Source organism: Sapajus apella, unplaced genomic scaffold, assembly GCF_009761245.1.
Source record: "Sapajus apella isolate SASKATOON/1434 unplaced genomic scaffold, GSC_monkey_1.0 scaffold35, whole genome shotgun sequence".
In the NCBI taxonomy this organism is placed as follows: Eukaryota; Metazoa; Chordata; class Mammalia; order Primates; family Cebidae; genus Sapajus; species Sapajus apella.
The window spans coordinates 3409094-3416952 of NW_022436975.1; positions in this window are offsets into that span (position 1 = coordinate 3409094).

A 7859-nucleotide genomic window follows, 5' to 3' on the forward strand; every position below is an offset into this window, starting at 1 on the left:
CAGAGAAGATACGACAAAAAAAAAAAAGCAAAGAAAATGGCAACACAAACAGGATACAGTATCAAATATGGTAAATATTAATGTAGCACCTTAATCATTTTCAATTTTAATATGCTAAATACACCAATTAAAAGACAGAGGCCATAAGAGTAGGTTAAAAAAGCTGACTATACATTGTCTAGATGCTCCTTCAGTAACAAGACATACATTAAATTTGAGAAGCCAAATAAAACAATGTTAGGGGAAGCCAAAGGATAATATTTGCTGTTAATTTTCCATGTTTTATCTTTTTTCAAAAAAAAGCTTCTCATACTTTGGAAAAGAGGCTATTCAAACAAACTAGTGACATTTAAGGCATAGTTTGTAAAGAACAATTTTATATAAAATGTTTTAAACAGTCCATTTAGCTAATGGAATGTTCTGCCTCTTTCAGGTGATAATTTTTATTTAAGAGTATAATGAATAAAACACGTTAAATGTATGTTTGAATCATGCATCATTATATTCACAATCATAGCCAGTTTTCCTGATTTAGTTTTATTCTTTGAGGTGGCATTATGTTTAACAAATATTTATAAAGTACGCATGGTATCTCATAGTAAGATGAGTCCACAAAACCTAAAATGCAATAAAATAAATTAAAAAAAAATGAGTCCAGTGCCGAAGATAAAAATTGAGTTAGTAAAGTAGGTGTAGTGGCTGAATTAAAATAATTTAAATAAAGAAACATTGGAATCTTAACCAATTTTGATTATCTTGAAGCCTTTCATTAATTTTAAGGCTGGATTTAATTAAAACTGTTGATTCATTTTAAATGACTTTGCAACTTAAGCCACCATTTATGTGTACATATTTAGCTCTGCACAATCATATTTGGAAGAACTAAAATAATCCATTCAGGTGAGTAGAGAAATACCACATTGAAACACTACTTTCAAGTAATCTCTATACTGTCCCTGTTAATAAAAAAATTCATTGTTGTAGTTTTTCAATAAAACTTTTATTGACTTAACCTCTGCTTAAACAAAAATTAGAAATCAATTTACCGCACAGTTTAAGACTTTAAGATAGAATATGTTTTTGTTTTGTTTTTGTTTTTGTTTTTAAATTTTGGCCAGGCACAGTGGCTCAACCCTGAAATCCCAGCACTTTGGGAAGCCGAGGTAGGCAGATCACCTGAGGTCTGGGGTTCAAGGCCAGCCTAGCCAACATGGCAAAAGCCCATCTCTACTAAAAATAAAAAAATTTACCAGGTGTGGCAGTGCATGCCTGTAGTCCAAGCTACTCAGGAGGCTGAGGCAGGAGAATGTCTTGAACTCGTAAGTTAGAAGTTGCAATGAGCTGAGATTGCACCATTGCACTCCAGCCTGGGCAACAGAGCAAGACTCTATCTCAAAAAAAAAAAAAAAGAAAGAAAGAAAGAAAAGGAAAAAGAAAATTGATTTGCACCCTCATTCTTTTGTTTCTACTTCCAGGTAACAAAAATCTGATCTTGTTAGCATAACTTTATGTTTACATGTTAGGATTACAATTAAAGTATGATTTTTTTAAAAATCCTTTTTAGCTTCCAATTTTGCAGAATGCCCTTGCTTTGCCTTCTAAAAAGTAAACTTTCTTTGTTCCACAGAATTAAGACAACAAAATATAGCCATGCCAATCATGCCTACATTTATAGCAGACACATGGTAAGGCTGTTGTTTTGCTTTTTCCTTGGGTACTTCTTAAATGAGGCCTAAGATATATAGTTCTTTCTTCTTTCCCTCTTATTATGCAATAGTCCAGTTGGTGAGATGGCAAGGAGTGAGGAAGGTGGGGCATTCTACAGTCCTTGAGGAGGCTCAGTCTTTCAGTGAGCCCATGCTCCTACGCTGTGACCTTCTCAGGTTTATTCCCCCTTAATTGGAGCAGTAAGCTTAGATGGCACTGAAGTGTCATATTTTTCTTGCTCCAAGTGGAAGGTTAGGGAGCTGGAATTGGGTACTTCTTTCCTTCCCCTAGATTGATTAGGTTCAGGTATAACAGCTTCTCTTGAGAGCAAATCTTGTTAAGAACAGAATTTCTGGCCTTATATCAAAATAAATTTTCCCTTTCCTTGCCAGAAGCACAAGGGGATTTTCTGCCAGTCCTCACTGTGAGAACTTGGTGGGACTTCTGGACGTAAAGCTCACAAAATTGTGGCTTCTTTTTATGACTGCCACTTTGGAGTTTTTCACCCTCAAACTTGCCCATGCTGAGCGTCCTGCAGTTCTTCAATTACAGTTAGGTTTTTCTGCTTTAGATGGTTCTCAAACAAGTTTCTGCTTAGGTAACTTTTAATTTTCCGTGTCTATCTGTTTGTCTATTGAATTTCAGGCCAGTGATTTGCTCTGTGACCTCAGCTTTCAAATGTATCTGAGGTGAGCTCTTAACCTTCTGTTTGCTCAGGCTTTTTCTTGTTGGGAGGATGGAATTGACAACCTTCAAGCTTCTTACACGTCAGACTGGAAACCAGACATCGCTCTCTTCCATTTTCTTTGCACGAGTGCCCTTCCATTACTCCTAATCGAAGTTATTTAGATCAGGTAACTGCTTAGGGCTCAGGTGTACCCCCAGTTTATATAACCCCCATCCCAACAGGATAATTCAGTAAACCTCTTTTCTCCTGGGCTTTCTCTTTCTCTTTCTCGATCATAACGTTTATTTTAAATATGTTTTAAAAACCAATATTTGTTTAAACTGTTCAATGCTAAGGATATTTAAATAGTAAAATAGTGATACAGGATAATTTATATTTACCTATTTATTTACCATTCCTGGTGCTGCTTCTTTTGGGTAGTGCTGCATTTCCATCTGCTATCATCTTCCTTCTGCCTGAAGGACTTCCTTTCACATATCTTTTTAGTGAAACACACTTGGTGATTATTTCTTTCAGCTTTTGTGTGTCTGAAAGTCTTGATTTCATTGCTATTCTTAAAATATATTTTCCTTGCAAAAATAATTATAATTGAAAGTTTATTCCTGTCTTGGTAATTTTGAGGTGTTACTCCAGTCTTTCAATATGCAATGTTTTAGATGATAAATCTGTTGTCATTGTTATCTTTCATCTACTGTATGTAACTTGTCTTTACTCCTTAGCTGTTTGTAAACATTTCTATATATCCCTGGTTCTGAGCAATTTGATTGCAGTATAACTTAATGTAGTTTTTTATATTTATGGTGCTTTGGCCGCATTGAGCTTCTTAATTTTTTAGTGTTAACAGTTTTCATAAAATTAGAAAATTTCAGGACATTATGCTTTAGTATATATTTTTTGTTTCTCTTTCATGATCTCCAATTATACAACTATTAGGTTCTTGGAAACTGTGCCTCAGGTCAACGATGCTCTGTTAATTATTTCTATTCTTTTTACATCACTGTATGTTTCAATGTAATAATTTTTATCACTTTGTCTTTAAATTCACTAATTCCGCCTTTTGCCCATATAATCTATTATTCTATCCAGTGCATTCTGTTTCACAGGTTGCAGTTGCAGCATTTGAAGTTTGATTTGTATCTTTAAAATAACTTCTATGTCTCTATTTAATTTTTTGAAATTATGCAGTAAAGTTATAACAGGTTTAATGTCTTTGCTATGTTTAACATCTGTCAATTCTGGGTGGGTTGTGATTTTTTAAATTTTCCTTATTGGACATATTTTGCTTATATGTCTCCTTGATAATAATATTATTATTATTTTGAAATAGAGTCTCACTCTGTCACCCAGGCTGGAGTGCAGTGTGGTACAATCTCCGCTCACTGCAACCTCTGCCTCCCGGGTGAAGCAATTCTCCAACTCAATCACCAGAGTAGCTGGAACTACAGACATGTGCCACCACACCCAGCTAATTTTTGTATTTTTCATAGAGATAAGTTTTCACCATGTTGGCCAGGCTGGTCTAGAACTCCTGACCTCAGGTGATCCACTCACCTCGGCCTCCCGAAGTGCTGGGATTCCTGGCGTGAGCCATCACACCCAGCCCTCCCTGATAATTATTAATAGAATTCCAGATGTCATGTCTTTTAGCTTATGGGATGCTAGGTATTTTATTATGCCTATCAATATTTTGAGTTTTATTCTAGGGCACAGTTAAATTATTTAAAATTAGTTGATCTTTTTACATATTGATTTGAAGATAGTGAGAGTGGAACTGTGCTTAGCTTAGGACTATTTCCTACTACTAAGGCAACATCCTTCTGAGTACTCTGGCCAACGCCCCCAAAAAACCTGTTACTATGCCCTCTAAACTAACTAACATTGCTTTGGTTTACTTGGAATCTCAGCTCCATTTCCTCAACTCAGGAAGTTTCCTCAGCTCTACATGCATCTCCTTTGCCTGAATCATGGTGGGGAAACTTACACAAGGCAGTATTCTTGGGGTACAGTAGCACTCTGAGCTCACTGATGCTCAGTGCCTTGAAACACTGTTTTATATGTTTCTTCTTTTTTTATCATTTTTTTAAAATTGCATTTTAGGTTTTGGGGTACATGTGAAGAACATGCAAGATTATTGCATAGGTACACGCATGGCAGTGTGATTTGCTGCCTTCCTCCCCATCACCTATATCTGGCATTTCTCCCCATGCTATCTCTCCCCAACTCCCCATCCCACGATGTCCCTCCCCTATTTCCCCTGACAGAGACCAGTGTGTGACGCTTTTTTTAAGTTGTTTTAAGGCGTGAGAGTAAATCTAGTCTTTGTGCATTCCATTATCTTCTTGCTTTCATGGTTTAATATGAATACTCGGCTGTTATTCTTCCTGTCAAATGTAGCATGCCTTTGTTCTCTGCCTGTTCTCAAGTACTCATTTTGGGGTTTGCTTCCATTAGCTCCTTAATTTCTTCTCAGATCAAGTTATTTTTAACAGTATGCTGGCTATTAAGTATTATAGTAATGCTACATATCAAAATCCACCAGGAGGAGGAGATGCCCACTTCAATCAATTGATTTGGAATGGAGCTAGGCCTCTTTTAGACATGAAAGACCTGTTCTATGTTCATCACAGGGTTGTCCTATGTGCTAGAAGTTTGGACTTCAGCACTGGAGGAAAGGGGGCTTTCTCTCTTTACCTTTTCACTTAAGACACTCATTTCTTGCACTGCCCATTACTGAGTCCAACTCTTTCAGAGTAATTTGGCTGGTAACATCAGCTGAATGTATGGTACTTATCAAAATCCCAATTTGTCATAACGGCTTGCATGTTTTTCCCTCTGCATAGAGAATCCCTCTGTCTATTGCAAGCCCAATATTTTTTCTCCCTGTTCTTATACTCAGCAGACGCCTCATCAAGGGAAATAGCTGCTAATTTCTACTCAGCTGAAAAGAGCACTTCGCTCTCTGAAATTTAGTTTCTTTACACTCTTATGAATTCCCAGATTTTGAACTCTTCAAAAATACTTATGTACATGATTTTTTTAAATTAACTTGATTTTTTTAGTTGTCATTTTAGGACATATTTGGGCTGTGGCCTTCTGCACTCTAATTAGAAGCAGAATTTCAAGTCTTGCTTATTTCATGTTAATGAATGTATTAGTTTGTTGAAGCTTAATGTTTTTGTATTTAATTTAAGGATGCCATCTATTTAATCTTGATTTATTTCAGTGTTCAGATAGTTTGCCATTATTTTATGATTTTTTTTATTTTTGTGAATATTTGGCAATTAATATTTGTCAAATCATCTTTAAGTTGGAAAATTCCTACTTATGTTTTTTATGAAAACAATTATTCAAAGAACCTAACAAGGGATCATCAGCACATGTTGTGATTTTTGTGGCTGTCAGGCTCTCTCTTCCTTTTGAGTGCTTGCAAGCTATCTGAAACCAAGACTCTTTTTCAATACTACATATTCTGAATAAACACATCTATTGCTTTTGATTTTTTGTTTTTTGTGGGTTTGGTTTTGTTTTGTTTGTTTTGTTTTGTTTTGCTTTGTTTTCAGATAGCGTTTCCCTCTTGTTGCCCAGGCTGGAATGCAATGGTGCAATCTCAGCTAACTGCAACCTCTGCCTCTCAGGTTGAAGTGATTCTCCTGTCTCAGCCTCCCAAGTAGTTGGGATTACAGGTGCCCACCACCACACCTGGCTAATTTTTGTATTTTTAGTGGAGACAAAGTTTTACCATGTGCCAGGCTGGTCTTGAACTCCTGACCTTAGGCAAACCTCCTGCCTTGGCCTCTCAAAGTGCTGGGATTACAGGCGTGAGCCACCACACCTGACCCTCTTTTGTTACCTGTATAGTATTCATATGGTAGAGGAAAGAAAGGCAGTAAAAAAAAAATGTATTTACCCAGTTCACCATCCTAAAACTACACAGGCCCCCTCCTTTAACTCGTAACTGCTTATTCTGAAGTTGGCACCTCCCATACATTCTAGAACTGCTTTGAGCCCTGTAGTATATCTTTGCCTATATGATCTTTGCATGTGATTTTCTCAGTGCAATACTTTTATTAAATAAATATTTAAAAATATATATTTTCCTTTGGTAGCACTTTCTCTTTTAATCAATACTATTACTACTATAGATCCATTTCTTTCAAAAAAACACACACACATAATTTTTTAAGGATTTGAGGGAGGAAGCAAGATGTATAGATGTACCATGTCTGTTAATGTTAATGATATCTGAGAATGCATTGATACACATTAAAAGCTCATTACTAATATTTCTATGTATATGTGTGTATTAGTATCCACAGGTAGGTGTAGAGGTCTAAATATGTTTCTATATAACACCATATAAACCACATCTATAATCATCTAAAATATAGACTCTCTCTATGGCATACTGTCACACAGGTAAATATTGTACAGGCACACATGTAAAAAAATCCATTTAGGTCATATTTACACTGTGATCTGAATGATTCTTAAAGGAAAAAGAGTTATTTAATTAAATGCTTGTCTCTGAAACCAAAAACCAAATCAATTTATTTGCCTTCTGAATATTTTGATTAAATTAGCAAGTGTCTTGTTACCATGTAATACAATAAGACAGTTTTTCTTCACTTTAAAAAAACAACGTTACATCGGATGGGTCTTTATTAACTTTCAAAGGACTTTTGCTTTGTTAATATTAATTAAGTAGTATAAGCATTTAGTAAAATTATATAAAGAAAAATGTTTTCATCACCCAAGTGTTTTCAGTCCTCTTGTGACGCCCATGCAAGTTTAAATGTGTTACTTTTTTACAATTCGTGAACACGTTTGATACAAAGTTGTTTTCATCCTACTTGCTCATGAGGATGCTGTTTCATTCTCATTTGAGGCCCATTATATGTTAGCATTTTTCTTCTGTCATGGTATTCTACTGAATATATATACCACCAGTTACAAATGGGGTATATTTTTATATTTTGTAATCATTAAAAAAAGGAAGTGACTCTTCATTTGAGGCCTTCGTTCTGCCCATCTTCCCTCTTGGTACTGTGTACCAAGTCTGTAATAAGCACAATGGTTATATGGCAAAAGGACAGATGCTATAAGTCCCTTCATGGAATTTGTTTTATATATAGAAAGAAATAATAATAAAATGATATTAGAAGTGTTGAAGAATGAGAAAGTGCTAGTTAGATTAAGAGGAGAAGCAATATGGAGAGAGAAAAGGAAGAGCTAAAAAAAAAATCAGCTATGAAGTCAGGAGCTTGAGGCAGAATGGTGCTCATGTGAACCAAAAATAAATGTAGTGCAGCTGTCGCTGCGCGAGGGGCTGAAAACTGAAAGATGGCTAAGAATGGACATAGGGACAAGGTTAAAGTCATCATAGAAAACGTCAAGAGATAATTCCCTCAGGATAATTTATTTTACAACTGAGTTATTTCCAAAAATAATGAGCGTTCTCTTTTTC